Source organism: Ictidomys tridecemlineatus, chromosome 1, assembly GCF_052094955.1.
Source record: "Ictidomys tridecemlineatus isolate mIctTri1 chromosome 1, mIctTri1.hap1, whole genome shotgun sequence".
In the NCBI taxonomy this organism is placed as follows: domain Eukaryota; kingdom Metazoa; phylum Chordata; class Mammalia; order Rodentia; family Sciuridae; genus Ictidomys; species Ictidomys tridecemlineatus.
In genome coordinates this window covers 3,937,666-3,951,709 of record NC_135477.1, presented here as the reverse complement: position 1 = coordinate 3,951,709, position 14,044 = coordinate 3,937,666, and the positions used below count along the sequence as shown (strand labels likewise).

General features: G+C 54.1%; 1 long non-coding RNA gene across 11 annotated transcripts in view; it reads left to right on the top strand.

Annotated features, from left to right (window-relative positions):
• The window catches only part of LOC120885597 (uncharacterized), a 54,891-nt gene extending 44,276 nt beyond the window's left edge, over positions 1-10,615 (top strand). For 10 of the 11 annotated variants that reach the window (XR_013427009.1, XR_013427001.1, XR_013427002.1 and 7 more), the window contains 3 exons: positions 594-696; positions 3,415-3,605; positions 5,410-10,615. This is a non-coding gene — a long non-coding RNA (uncharacterized LOC120885597). The remainder of the gene's footprint in view (positions 1-593; positions 697-3,414; positions 3,606-5,409) is intronic. The other variant, XR_013427011.1, reaches the window with a different exon arrangement.
• The last annotated feature ends 3,429 nt before the right edge of the window (positions 10,616-14,044 follow it).

Here is a 14,044-nt window from a genome sequence, read left to right as displayed (position 1 = left end):
TCAGACTTCACACTTCCAATCAGAGCCTTCTGCTTCTAGAGGCCGGGGCTGCCCCTGAGTCCTGGCTGGGCATCTTCTTTCCTGGCTGATGACCAAGGGGATCCAGACCTGGACACACCAATGATGGTCTGCTCGCTTGGCCCTGTGGGCCACTGGGTGGAGGAAGGTGGAGGGAGGCATAGGTGCCACCAGCCCCGGGTGCCACAGCAGTCCCCAGCAGACTTGTGCCCTGTGCTGAGGGGCGCGGTGGCTCACAGGTGTGTGGACGATGAGGCTTGAGGCGGCTCTCCAGAACCAGCAGGAGGAGGCACTCTGTGGGGTGGAGCCACTGACCGTGGGGACAGTGGCCCTTCTCAAGCAAGGACCCATCTAAGGGGTCAACCATGAGCAGTGAGGAGGATGGTGGTGTGCAGAGCCTTGGCTTCTGGGAACACTGCAGCTTCTACAGAGCAGGGCGCTCGCTGGGGAAAGGAGGCGGGAAGGCGAGGGCCCAGAACCCTCAGTGTGAGTGGGTGGCATCCTCCTGGGTTGTGGGGACAAAGTAACATGGGTACAGCCATGCCCCACTCTGACAGCTGCCTGTTTGGTGACAGGAACCTGCTGAGAGCATGGGGCTCCTGCTTGTTGAGTCAGGCATGGCAATTGTCACCTCCAAGAAACCCAAGGAACAGCAGGGTTTGTGTTCATGTCATTCTGGTGAGTATTGTGGTTGGCCTGAAGGAGAGGGGCTAGGCTGGCTTCTGTCTGTCCCTGGGGTCTGTTGGTCCCAAACGAAGCTGTCTAGTTGACACCAGTCTTCATCTATCAGGTGTCTGCTCTGTGGTTGAGCACAGGGGCACTGAAGAGTCAGAGACAAAGGAAACCTGCCCCTGGTCCCTGGTCCCAGGTTTGGAGGGATACTCATCTGGGCAGGGATGACTCAGTGCAGTGGGTTGCAAGGGCAGTGGGTGCTGGGTAGTTGGCCAACTCAAGGTCTTTGCCTTGTCCTAAAATTGGGGATTGGGCTACAGGCCCTCACCCACATATTTCAAAGCAGTGCTTGACTCTGGAGGAGAGCTGGTTGACATGAAGGAGTCAGGATAGAGTGGGTTTCCCACTATTTCTGATGGCCTCCTTCCGAGGCTCAGGGAAACGGAGTGGTAGGAACCCACATGTCAGCTGAGTGTGGTGACACATGCCTGTAATCCCAGCAACCTGTGAAGCTGAGGCAGGAGGACCTTAAGTTTGAGGGCAGCCTGGACAACTTAGGAAGATCCTGGGTCTGAGTAAAAAATAAAAAGGCTGGGGGTATAGTTCAGTGGTGGAGTACTATGTTCAGTTCAATCCCCAGAAAAGAAAAAGAAACCCATGTGTCAGCTCGGGTGCCTGGGTGGGTGGCCCAGAGCCTCTGCAGGGAGCAGGTTCTGCAGAGGAGCTGAGCATCAGCCCCCTCCTTGGAGCCAGCACAGGGTGTCACTGACCAAGACACGCACTGTCACCTCATCCTCCTTGGAACTCAGGACAGAATGGGAACTGTGCGGGTCAGGAGGGTACTGGCTGGAAACCCGAGAGCACACTGTCCTCCTGGCCATTCTTGGGGTTGCTGGGCTATCCTCCATGACTCCCAGGGTCTTGGTAGTCCAGGGAGAAGGAAGAGAAAAGAGAAAGTGAAGTTCATGGACCATCAGCTGGTCAGGAGGCACAGAGAAAACCAAACCAGAGTTTACCCAGGGAAGGTGACTTGAAAAAGATCACAGTCCTGACTTTTAAGCCTGGACAAGATATGCTTACTGGTGACAACACGCAGCAGAAATCAAAGCGGAAGGGACAACTCGACTTGTCAGGATTTTAAAGAGTGTGCCCGCTGAATGACACTGGCGGTGTATTCCAAGAGCTGCATGTGCAGGGAAAGGCTGGACTCCATGCCCTCGGCATGCAGACCACAGCCATCCCTGATACCATGAAGTATTTGAGAACAAGGAATGTAGTCCACAATGACAGGGACAGAAACAGCCCTACAAAGAGTAGCCCTGCTTAGGTGCTACTCTTCAAAGTGAGCAGTCCTGGGGTTTGGTTTTGTGAGCAGGTCAATGTTTCCAATTTTTCTGAATTTTATCATTCACTCATTTGCTGTCATTGTTTTTCATCAGCGGAGGTGGCCAGGAATGCCTGTCTCTTGGGGGGGCCGGGCGTCAAGTCTCTTGAGAGGGATTTAAAACAGACCTGCATTGTTCTTTCATAGGTGGGCAGGTGAGACAGCAATGTCCATCTCTTATGGATCACGATTTATACTAAAGAATAAGAAATTTTAACCTTGGTGCAAGAATCAAATTGCTCATGAAAATAGCGGAGTCTTCCAAACTCCAGCACAGATGCACCATCAGCAACGTTTGCACACACACAGCCGAAGTGCTAAAATTCTAAGGGAAATAAACATTCGGCACATCTAGCACGTGCCTGACGGTTGACGTCTTGGTATTGGGGTTTTCCATGTTCCGCTAAACTTCATCATGATCTTTTTGGGAAGAGCCAGCTAATTTTCCCAATTATGCCGACACTCCCCCTCCGCTGCCCGCTCCGCTGTCCCCTCCGCAGTCCATTCTGCGGAACCGCTGAGCACGGAGCTCAGGCCTCTCAGTCTCTCAGGTGAAAAAGGAGGCTCCCTCTTGGGCAGCGCGGGGCTCTGGGGAAGACAGCTGGTAGCTCTCAGTCAAAAACGGACGTCCTGGGTCTCAATCGCCTCGTCGTTGAGGTTCAGCTGTCCCCGGGAGGGCTGGACCAGCGCGTGGGCCCTGGCTGTCTCTGGGCGCGGGGACATCCTGGAGCCTGCGTTTTCAGCTCTTGTGGTCACCTGCAAACCAGCGCGGCCCTTCCCAGCTCTCGGCCGCCCTCCCGCTCGCGGTAAGGCCAGCCAGGTGCACCCCGGGCGCGCCCCTGGGGAAGCCCGAGGCCCAGCCACGCCGCCAGCATACACGCGCCCGCTGCCCGCCGGCCGCCGCCATCGCCACCGGCCGCGAGCGCGCGTTTCCGGCGGTTAATTAGAAGCCGAGTCGGTGGAGCCCCGCCCGGCGTCCCGCGCTCCGCCCGCCGGGGGCGCCCTCCCTGCCGCCCGCCGGCCCTTTGATCGCCCGCGGCCCGTGGCCCGCAGCCCATAGCCCGCGCCGCGGCGGGCAGGTGGCGGCAGCGGGGCGCGGCGCGCTCGGGCGCACGGGTCCCCGGGCCGCGGCGCGCTCCCCGCCACGCTGCACATCAAGGCCCGGCCGGCCGGCGGGCGCCTTCATTAGCAGCCTGAAATTATAATATTATGTTAAAGAACAAAGCTGCTCCCCAGAAAAATATGTGCTGCATATCTGACAAAGATAAATTGGATTATTCAAAATATTCTTGATGAAATGTTACATTTTGCAACTAATTATCAATCTGTTTTATCTGCAGACCAGCTGGGCATTTTTGTGCATGCAAGACCTGCCTTCGCAATGATCTTAAGATGTCACTGTAGCGTTTACATCTTTTATTTCAAGATTTAAATAACTAGGAAGTTGCTAATGTAATTCACTGCTGAGAAGAAAGGCCAGCTCCTTGATTTCTTTCCAAAGCCATCTCCTCCTAATGAACTTCTTTGGACTGTGAGTAATGAGGCTTTATTCAAATAATGTTTAAGGAAGGCTCTGTCAGTGTAATCTCTTAAAAAAGGGACCAATGTTTAATACATTTAAAACATCTCTATTCATATGATATTAGCCTGTGCAAGCCACTCACAGTAGCCCTTGTGGTGAGAATTGTGCTGTTCCTCCAGAGGCGGGAGCACACACACTTGTGGCCAACCCTCTCCTGGTCACAGAGCGCAGAACCCAGCTCTCCTTTTTGTGTGGTGTTTTCTAAAGCTGGTATGTTGAAGATACTCTGGGCTGATGTAAACTCACCATTAAGGAGATTCAGCATTCTGCTCTTGTCTCCCCATCAAAATCTCTCCCCTGTTCTATCTTGGGGATTGTGTCAATATAGTTTTCTTGTTTTGTGAGCATTTTCTGGTTTGAGACAGCACAAAAGCGGAATTAGACAGACTCTAGGCCTTTTGTACTTTCCTAGGGGAGGGGGCCGGAGGCCACAAAAGGCACTTGGTCTATGTGTGTGGCAGTCGACCTCCAGGCTTCCAAGTGGTACACTTGGCATCCCCCATTTAGATCAGGGAGAGTCTGCGGGTGCTGGTGGACAAACACACTCGGGGTGCTTTTCCCACCTGCCCTGGTCCTCATTCGGTTACTGTTGTGATAAATATAACCATATTCCCCCTCTGCTTAGCAATCTCACTTCTTCATCTCAGCAGAGGCTCGCTGCATACGGCAAGGCTGGGCTTCATTCCCACTGCACAGATGAGCATGCTGAGGCTCTAGGAAGGGCTGGTGGGACTCACTCCAGCAAGTGCCAAGGACTCCGGGGAGGCGGGGCTCTGAGCTCTCGGCCCCAGCCCCACCCGGGTTCTGAGTGCCGCACTTAGTGGAGGATGAAAGATGAAGTGATGGGAGGAACATGTGGGGAACCTGTCAGAACTGGATTTCCCTTCTCAGTTGAGAGGTCTTCAAAGTGGCTATGAGAGAGCACACCCAGGAAAATCAAGCAGCCCTTTCCCTCTGAAAATGGCAACACACATCCTCCTTGCTTTCCTAATTGATATCACTGTGACTGCTTTTCCATAAAATTATCCCCAGACAGGTTCTCAGAGCTGTCACTAAGCCGTTTGAAACCTCACACGGAGCACATCTTGTGTGTGCCCTCTTCTGCCTACCTGTCTTAGGCCCGTCCTTGTTTGGCGTGGCTAGACAATGTCTTTTGTCAGATTGTGGAGGTGACCCAACTCTGTGCCTGTGATTTGAGCCCTGGGCATTCCATTTTGGCCTGGCTTTGCCAGTGGTCAGATTATAAAATAGAGAGATTTGAGGAAACACGGCCTGACTTTCTGAAGCTCTTCCTAACCCTCCCTGAGGAGCGTCGTGCTGTGTTACACTGCCTGCTTCCCACCCAGGGGCGTTCTTGGTGGGGATCTGAGGCTGTCTGGAGCCATCTGGCCATTGCCTTTCCCAGTTGGCTCCTGGTCTTTTGTCCAAGAGACTTTTGGGCTCCCCAGGTGATGCCAAAGCTCCAGGTGGAAATTTCTCTGCTGCAGAAATTAGAATTTATAGTTCCAAATATTGGGCCTTGCTGCCTTTTAAGAAATAATTTCTAATATGGGAATAAGTTTTATTTATATTTTAAAAGCTATAAATAGTTTTTATTTTCTGTTCCGTAGGACAGGTGTGTATGTGTGTGTATGTGTGTGTGATGTGTATATGGTGTGTGTGAGGTGTGTGATGTGTGTGTCCACTGAACAGTGTGTGGCACAGGAAAGCCCTAGGAATGCTAATGCTGGCCGTGACCTTCCTCTCTACCCAGAGGGTGCCTCTGCCTGGCCTTTATTGGTGCCCTGTGTGTCTGGGTCCGTGGTGGTGCTCTGGAGATTCCCGAGGAGCTGGAGAGCAGCCGGGAGCCTTCTTCTGTAAGGGCCAGGTATTCTCAGGTTCCTGCCCAGGCCCTGCCGTTGAAGACTGAAGACCAGCACGGGTGTGTGGAAACACACAAGTGTGGCTACATGCTCACAAGTTTATTTATGTGTACTGAAATGGAATTTCATAGACTTTTTATGTGTCATGAAATATTATCATTCATTTGACTTTTTTCTGCCCTTGACAAATGTAATACACACTCCCAGTTTGTGGCTGTGCAAAAGTGGAAGGGCCTGGCTTTGGCCTTTGGGATGTGCTTGCCCACACTAGTTTTGATGGGGCCCTGGTCAGTCCAGCCACACTGCCACCTGCCATCCACCACACTGTCCTTGGCGCTCCTCTCTGGGCCCTCCTGCATGTGACCACCCTGCTTCCCTTTCTGCAGGGTCACTCTTGAGTATTTGGATCCCTCCCTCCTTAAGCAGAGGGGCTTAGCTCTGGCCCCGCTGCTGGCTGGAGCTTGTAGATGCTGCCAGCGCTCAGTGTCAGGACGGTCCTCGAGCAGCCTCACACCCCCATTGGCACTTGAGCTTGCTCTTTGATCTCGACCATCTGCCGTGAGCAAGTTGTCAGAACATTCTTCTGTATGTGCAGGGTGCTGTTCTTAAGAGGCCCTGTGGTGGGTGAAGATTGTCTCCAACCCCTACAGCCCCTGAGAAAACGGGGCAGAAACAGCTCAGGGTGGGGACTAGAGAGTCTGCCTGGGGGACAGATGGAAGACCCAGGTGAGAAGACAGCCACAGAGGAGGGGGGCAGCCTGCCTGTGCAGGAGCACTCTGCATTGTGCTGAGTTGGCTGCCTTGGAGCCACGAGGCAGGAGGGGCTGGACACAGTGTTCCCAGCAGCCTCCACCTCAGGAGCCTGGGCTGGAGAGGACAGCTGCTCCCTGGAGGCTGTGCAGGCCCAGGCTGCACCTTCTAACTACCCTGGCCTCAGAGCGGCCAGCCTCTCCAGCCTTGTGCTAGAATCAGGATGCCCAAAGCAGTATCCCTTCCCTACAGGTTGCTTTTAAATGGAATCAATTAATTGATTAATTACCAGTCAATCTATTAAATTAATTAGTTACATGAAACTTAAGCCTCCATTTTCCCAGTGGCTCTTCCAGGATTCAGGTGCCCAGCAGCCGCCCATGGTTGCCCAGGTTGGCACAGATGCAGGTGCTTTCTTTATCGTGGAAAGCTCTGCTGGTCACTCTTGCTAGAGAGAGTGGCTCTGAGTGCACCCCCATCGCCCAGGTCAGATTAACGGTGGCTGTGAGGCATCAGGGACCTTGAGGTCCCTGTATCCCTGGGCTTTGCTCTTGAGCCCCATCTTTGCTGCCGCGTACAAGGTCACTGGGAGCCTTTAGTGGGCTGTTAGATTTCATCTAAGTTGGGGAGAACACAGGTAGAGGACAGGGAACTGTGTTTGTTTCTTTCTCTTCTTTGTATTTTATTCGGATGGGCGAGGCACTGTGCTGCACGCGTGTTGACGATGACAGTAAGTAACAGGTGACTACCATCATTTACTGGGTGCCTGCTCTGTGCCAGGGGCTGTAGTTACTGCTGGGAGTCCCTGCTGCCCACCAGCAGGTATAGCCAACGTGCTGCTCATCACAGACAGAGACTCTTGGGCCTAGAGCAGCCCCCGTGGCCCACGGGTGGCAGAGGGACTGGTTCTGATTGAGTTCTCCCTTTGAAGCACACCCTGCCCACATCTCTCCGGTTGGGATAATCCTACTCCAGCGGCACCCTGGCTTGCACATCTCCCCCCAGAGGGAATCAATCAGGGACCCACCTGCAGGGAGAGCGGGGCCTCCACGCCAGTGCCTGGGGCCTGCGCTCTTGCTCTCTGCGAGGACTCTTCATCTGAAAGCTCGCCATGTCCACTTTTTAGGCTGCCATTGTTTGTAAAGTTCTTTGGGACGTTGTCCTCACAGGGCCACACGGTCCTCTCTCTTCTGAGAAGCTCAAGGGCACAGAGCATCTTCACAGAAACCATGACAGTGCTTTAGTTGTGAGCACGAGGATCAGCCCAAGCACCCTGGGAAGCACCCCGGTGTCGTCTGTGACAGGTTTCAGTCTAAACTCCCTGGCCCCAGTGCTGACTCTCAGGAGAAACCAAAGAAACCACTTGGCGATGGCCGAGAAGCCCCAGAAACCCCACCCCTCCTCCAGCCCTCTCAGCTCCCCAGGTGTCCTGAGAGGGTGGCTGTGACATCGATGTGTGCTGACGGTCCCTCCTGGTCTCCAGTGGTCCCTGGGCATGTCCGGTCCATGGTGCTGGGATGAGGGAAGGCTCCATGGCTGCTCTAAAGAAGACTGCGGGCAGGCCCTTCGGCCTGTGAACATCCTGAACATCAGCCCACTCACACGGCCGGGCAGGGGCAGGGGCAGGACTCTGGCCTCAGCCAGTCTTTGGAGAAAGGAAACAAGCTCAGTATCTACTAAGAGATCGGTTTGCGCCCGATTTGGTTTTCATGCTAAACCCTATGAAATGATCTTAAGCAGAAAAATCAATTTCCCAGAAGTCTCAGATGTACACTGTAACTCTTATATTTGAACTAAATCTAGGTAGAGTTAAATAATTGAGCTTGCTCCTTTAAGTGATACAGATGTACTTCACGCTGGGAAGATCAGTGCATGGGAGCTGCAGCTGAGGGTGCCGAATTCTTCAACCCGGGGAGACGAGCCGGAGCCACACCTGCCACAAGGGGAGCTGCAGGTGGCACCAAGACCTGGGCATCTCTCAATCTGGAACAGTCTAGGAAGAGCAGGGGCCACGTCTGCCTCAGAGCTGGGAACTGCCTGTGCTGCTCTCCAGGAGCCTGAGAGGGGGCCTGAGAGGCCAGAGACACGGGCGGGCGGGAGGAGGGAGAGGGACATGTGGCTAACCTCACCACAGCTTGATCCTGTCTCCTGCTGGGGAGACCTGGGAGCCGCCACGTTCTGCAATCTTGGACTCCCATTCTGGCCGTCAGGGGCCTTCCCTGGGGTCGTCAGGCACAGGGTTCCAGTGGCCATCAGGGTCCACAGTCCCTGCCTCCTGGCCTGTAGCTCGGGTTGTGGAGGCAGAGGGCAAGAGTGACAGCAGGTTGTGCAAGTATCAGACTGTGGAAGGCTCTGGAAAGGAGGAGGTGGCTAACAATTGTGTCTGCTCCTGGGGAGCTGTACGGCAGCGGGCCCAGCAACGGGTGGGGACACACTCAGTGTATGCTGGCTTCTGCTGGGGGCTGTCGTGTTTCTGATTCTGACCCCACTGTGCCCTCAGCAGAGGGTCTTCATGACGTGAGGCAGGGAGGGGAAGAGAAGGGAATGAGGAGTTGAGACAAGGAGTGACGGTGGAGGGGTGCTCTGGGCTTGCACCTGGTGTTGTCTGCCCTCCTCTCCGGTCTAAGCCTGCCCTGCTCCAAGCTCTCCTACCCCAGAGCATCCAGGGAGGTTCAAAGAAGCTCTCTGGGACTGGGGACATGGCCTGCCCTGCTGGTCCTGCAGCTCCTCCATCCTCCCCTCTCTACACCCCTGTCTGATAGACACTCAAAACTGGGTGTGGGTACAACTCTGGCACAAGCACCTTCCTGCTGCTGAGGCCCAGGGTGGGGTGGGACTGGGGTTCTCATGCTGGCAAAGTTTGCTCAAGTTAAGAGCAGGAGGCACCCCCAAATGCAGAGAGCATGGCATGCACATTTATTGCTGAGGTTCCAAAGCTGGCCTTGGGTGCAGCTCCACTAAAGCCCAGGTCCCCATGGCCAGGTGATCTGGACAACGTGCCTGGCTCCTTCAGGTTGGAGCATATCCATTTGTCTGCAGAGGGTGTTTCACAGCTGGATGGCTGCCTTGCCAATTCAGAGTACGTGGGTCTCGTAAGGAAGGCATCGATAACCTGTTGTAAGTGTGACATGACTGGTGTAGATTTGGAAGATAGAAAGCAGACTGGGGTTACTGGGAGGTGAAATGTGGTTTTTCATGCTTATAACCGAGGCTCTGAAACCCAAGCTCCCCCTGAGCTTCCATGGCCCATATTTGTTTGCTTATTCTGGCCGCTCTCTCTGACTTGGAATCCCCTGGTGCTCCCCTCCAGCCGGGCCAAATATCATCCATTTAATCCTAAATCACGCATCCAAGGTTCTAGAGCTCTTCTGTCACCAGCCAGCTGTGTGACCTTGACAGGCTGCTCAGATCCTCTGGAGCTCTCCCTGTTTCCTGGTAATGAAGGGTGGGTGTCATGCTGAGGTATGAAGGATGAAGAGCCCTTCCCCACCACAGAATCCCACGACGCCATGGGAACTGGCTTAACTTAGAGAATTTGGACAACACGAGAGGAGCTCCATGGAGACAATCCAGGGTCTGTGGACTAAGGCGGGGACCTAGCAGGTTAATTATTGTTTATTTTTTTATAAATTCTATATTTGGATAAAAGTACACTGGCATGCATGGATCAGTTAGCTGTCATGTCCTTATTTAGTTTGGTTTACTCTGGAAAGTCCTTGTAATACATTGATAAACTTCCATTTGTAAGTGAAGCTTTGACATGAGGAGGACTCTGCTCCCCAGAGAAGGCCTGATCTCTGTGCAGTGTTCTGGCCCCCACAGCACCCCACCTGATGTCGGGCAGCTCTGGTCTGTACCGTGCTGCAGTCCTGGTGGACATCCTTTTTGGCTTTTATCCAGGAGTGAACAGTAAATAATGAAGAAGTATATTAGGCTGAACCACTGACATTTGTATGCAGGGTAGTAAATGTTTGTAGATGAAGAGCAGCAAAAGATTTTTTAATAAATGCTTTTGTGACGGATTTTATACTAAATCATTTCTTGACATTTCGACTAAAACCAACAGCTTAGATAATGGATCTGATGTTCATACCATGCATATACTCTGGTTTGATAAATCCTCCACTAAGAGGACCTCCATGAAGCTGGATTCCCTGGAGGCTGGGAGGAGATTGTATGTGGAATAAATTAACTGGCTCGGGGGAAGTCGGGGGCACCTCGGGAGGTCTGCTCAGGCCTGCTCTGGCTCGTGCCCTGCTGGGCTCTGTGCTGAGGCTCAATTAACAGTCTCCTTGGGTTTTCAGTTTGGGGCTGGACTGTGCTAAATAAACTCAGTGGTTGAGATGACTTTATGGTGGTTCTGTTTTCTGATGGGAATATTTGCTCAAGAAAGCAACCACTGGAGAGCCGGAGTGGGAAACGGAGGTTCTGGCTTGGCCACACTTGGGGAGACCGCTTTGAACAAAGTGCCCCGAATCCCTCTCCTTGCTCATTCTCCATCAGACACAAAACAGGACAAATATGTGGACCCTGGGGACCCTCAAAGCAGCCCAGTACTTGCCTTTGGGGTCCGCAGGCCCAGGCTCAGGGGTGATTTTTGTTGCTCTGAGCTGTGTGGCCATAATGGTGGGGTCTCCCCACCAGGCTCTGCTGATTCCCTCTGCTACTCCTCCTGGGCTTCTGTCCTGCAGGACCATCCTCCTGACTTAGCCAGCTCTTGCCTGTCCTTCAATGTCTTCCCATTGACCCGGGGCAGGTCCATCCCTGTGATGGACGTCCACCCAGTGCCTGGTGCTGTGCCCTGCTGGATAGCACTGCCTACAGTTTTCATGGTGTCCTCCAAGGAAGGTCTGGGTCTTGGGGAGGGTGGGGCTGTCCTGGGCACCTTCGCCCTGAGGTCTTGCCCCCACGAGGCACACAGGGTGTTGTAGAATGGATGCAGGAGGGAGCAGATGAGAGAATGTCAGAGGCAAGCCGTAAATCAGAACAAAGGCCTGATCTCACATCTCACTGTTATTTTGCATGTGTCGTTTTCAGAAATGATAAGTGGCCTCCATCCTGATCCATCACAGTGCAGTAGATTAAGCTGTCCTTTGAAAAAAATTAAAGAGCCTTGACAACGATAATTGCCGTTAATGTCACTCTGGACATAGGTTTACTGATTGATGAGTTTGGAAAATTCACTTCTAAAACAACATTAAATAACGTGATTTCTCAGCCAGCGGGACAGCCAGTGGTGTGGGATGGCCCCGGCTCCGAGCTGTGCAGGGGAGAAGTCACTTCTATTGGGCCGGCCAGAGCTCCCTGGCGAGCTGCCTCCCTGGGCCAGGCCTGGGTTGTGCAAACACTGGATGTCAGCCTGAGGCCCTTGCGACATCCAGGGCCCCATCCGGTCCCCGTTGCAGAGTGAGAAATTCACCCGGCAGCAATTCTGCGCCAGCACCTTCCTGCCCGAGTTTCCCTTTCCCATTTTACACACTCGCCCTCCCCGTTGACTCGCGCCTGGCGGGTTTCCAGAGGTATCGGATTCCAGGAGAGAAAATACACAGGTCGTGTGTAAGGACTACATAGAACCCTTCCTTGGAAACAGCCTTTGTCAGGTGTCTGAGAAACCGTCCTGCCTTCAGCCTGAGTTCATCAGACAGGGCAGCTTGCGGGAGCAGGGCAGGGCCGCGGCTGCCTGGCGGCGGCCTGCCAACTCACCAGGGCAGGTGGCGCCCCTGTCGGGCTGCAGTCTCTCTCTTGCCTCTCTAACTAGGGCTTGGGCTCGCCTGTTGCTCCTTCCAGGCTGAGTGTGTAATTCTATCGGCCTCCCTGTCACTCACAGCTGTGACTCATAATCCTGGGCCCTACTTAAAATACTTAGCTGGGTTGTGTGGCTCTAAAATGACCTCTAGTTTGCCTTGCAACTTGTTTGGACTTTTATGTAATCATAGAAACAAGTGAGGTGAATGCTTTGAGAACATGTACTGTGTAAGAAAACAATCTAAATGCATTCTGTGACAACTGATGGGAAATGTCATGCAGAGGTGGAGGGAGCTTTGCATGTACCTGGACAGGCAGGGCCAAGGAGAAACGTAGCTGCTGGTTAGTGGGCCTGGAGGATGGAAAAGAGGGCTTGACCCCGAGCTTCAGTTTTCTCATCTGGGAGATGGGCTCGTGCCTCTTTTCTAGGGTTGGGATGAGCAGCAAAGGCAATGACATGCTTTGTAAATACGCGGAGCGCGTGGGGTCCTGCTGGCACGCAGCATGGACCACGGGAATGTCAGGCGCTGTCATCCTGCCACAAATTCTTCACCTCCTTCTCTCTGGCCACAGGCTTTTCCTTTGGCTTTGGGAGGGGGCCCAAACCTCTCATCTTGAGTCCCTGAGTACCTGATTCTCCTGGTTACATTTAGCAGCGAGATGTGGCGCTGGCCCCACAGTGAGGCTGCAGAGAGGGCGAATGAGTGGCTGCCTCCTGGGCTTAACTAATTAGGGACAAGCTGGGCTCATCATGTGCGCCACCTGGAGTCCACCACAGCTTCCACCGGAGACGGTCAGGGCTGCCGAAAGCCACAGGCTAGAGCCAGGGAGGGAACAAACTTTCCTGTTGATTGGGGTGGACCAGGCTGTTGCTGACACCCTGGACACGTTCCCACTGAGGCAGCTGGGTCCTCATGGGGCCTCTGTGCCTCCACGCTGGCCCGTCAGCAATCTGGGGCCAAAGACCTAGCTGGCACCTGCAGGTTCCCAGTGTGTTTACTGGGTGAGCGAGGGGGAGGGGCGCACTGCATCTTTGGGAGACACTGTCCACGCATCTCTTCCTGGACACGGGGCTCACACATTCTTGCCCAGCACCTTCCAGGGTGGCCATCAGCCCTGCTCTCTGGGTCTGAGGTGCTTCTGCAGAGGAAGGTGGATTACAGTGCCGTGAGCAAGTGTCCCCTCCCTCTGTGCAGCTGCCTTGTGCCCACTGACCCTGTTTCAGGCAGTGTCGTCCTGCATCTGTGGCTTCCAGACTGACAGCTGCATCCAGGTGCCTCTGGCCTGCTGAGACACGGGCCCATTTTAAGCCAGCGATCTTGAGCAACTTTACAGAATTGTGAAACCAACACCACAGCCTAAGTTCAGGACATTCCTTCAACCTGAGAAGACCCTGTCTGTGTGTGGTCCTTGTCACTCCCTCCCCGGCAGCCATCTTTCTGTGAGAAAGCAGGTGGTGGTGTTGGGATCCACTTGGAGGGTGGCCTCCAGCCAGCAGCCAGTGGAAACCAAGTTCTACAACAACCAGCAGAGAGGGGGAAGGGTCCTGGCCCTGTCAGACCACCGGCTGAGACCCAAGCCTGTGGCGGCCTCTCCTGCGAGCTTGAGAGACCCGGCAGACATCCCTGTGGGGTTCCCCTGGGACTCTGGACCCACAGAGGTGGGTGCTATCATAAATGTCCCTCTTTAAGCTGCTAATTTTGTGGTAATGTTGTCACAGCTATAGAAAACGAACACATTTCTCCTCGGGGACCCACCTGACTTCCCCATGGCCGCTCCAGTCCACGTCCCCAACTCTCCTCCCAGCCCACTGCCTGCCTTGCTTCTGATCTCACCATCTTGCCCTGGACCTGGGCAGTGGCCTCCTGTGGACGTCCCTGCCAGGGTGCCCGCCACCTGTCAGTGCCAGCTGCACCTTGATACATGGAAATCTGTGTAAATCTTGTGAGGCCCCCTACCCGACCCGGCTGCGGAGGAAGGCCAGGGTCCTTGCTTCAGCTGGCAAGGGTCTCATCATCCAGTCCCCACATC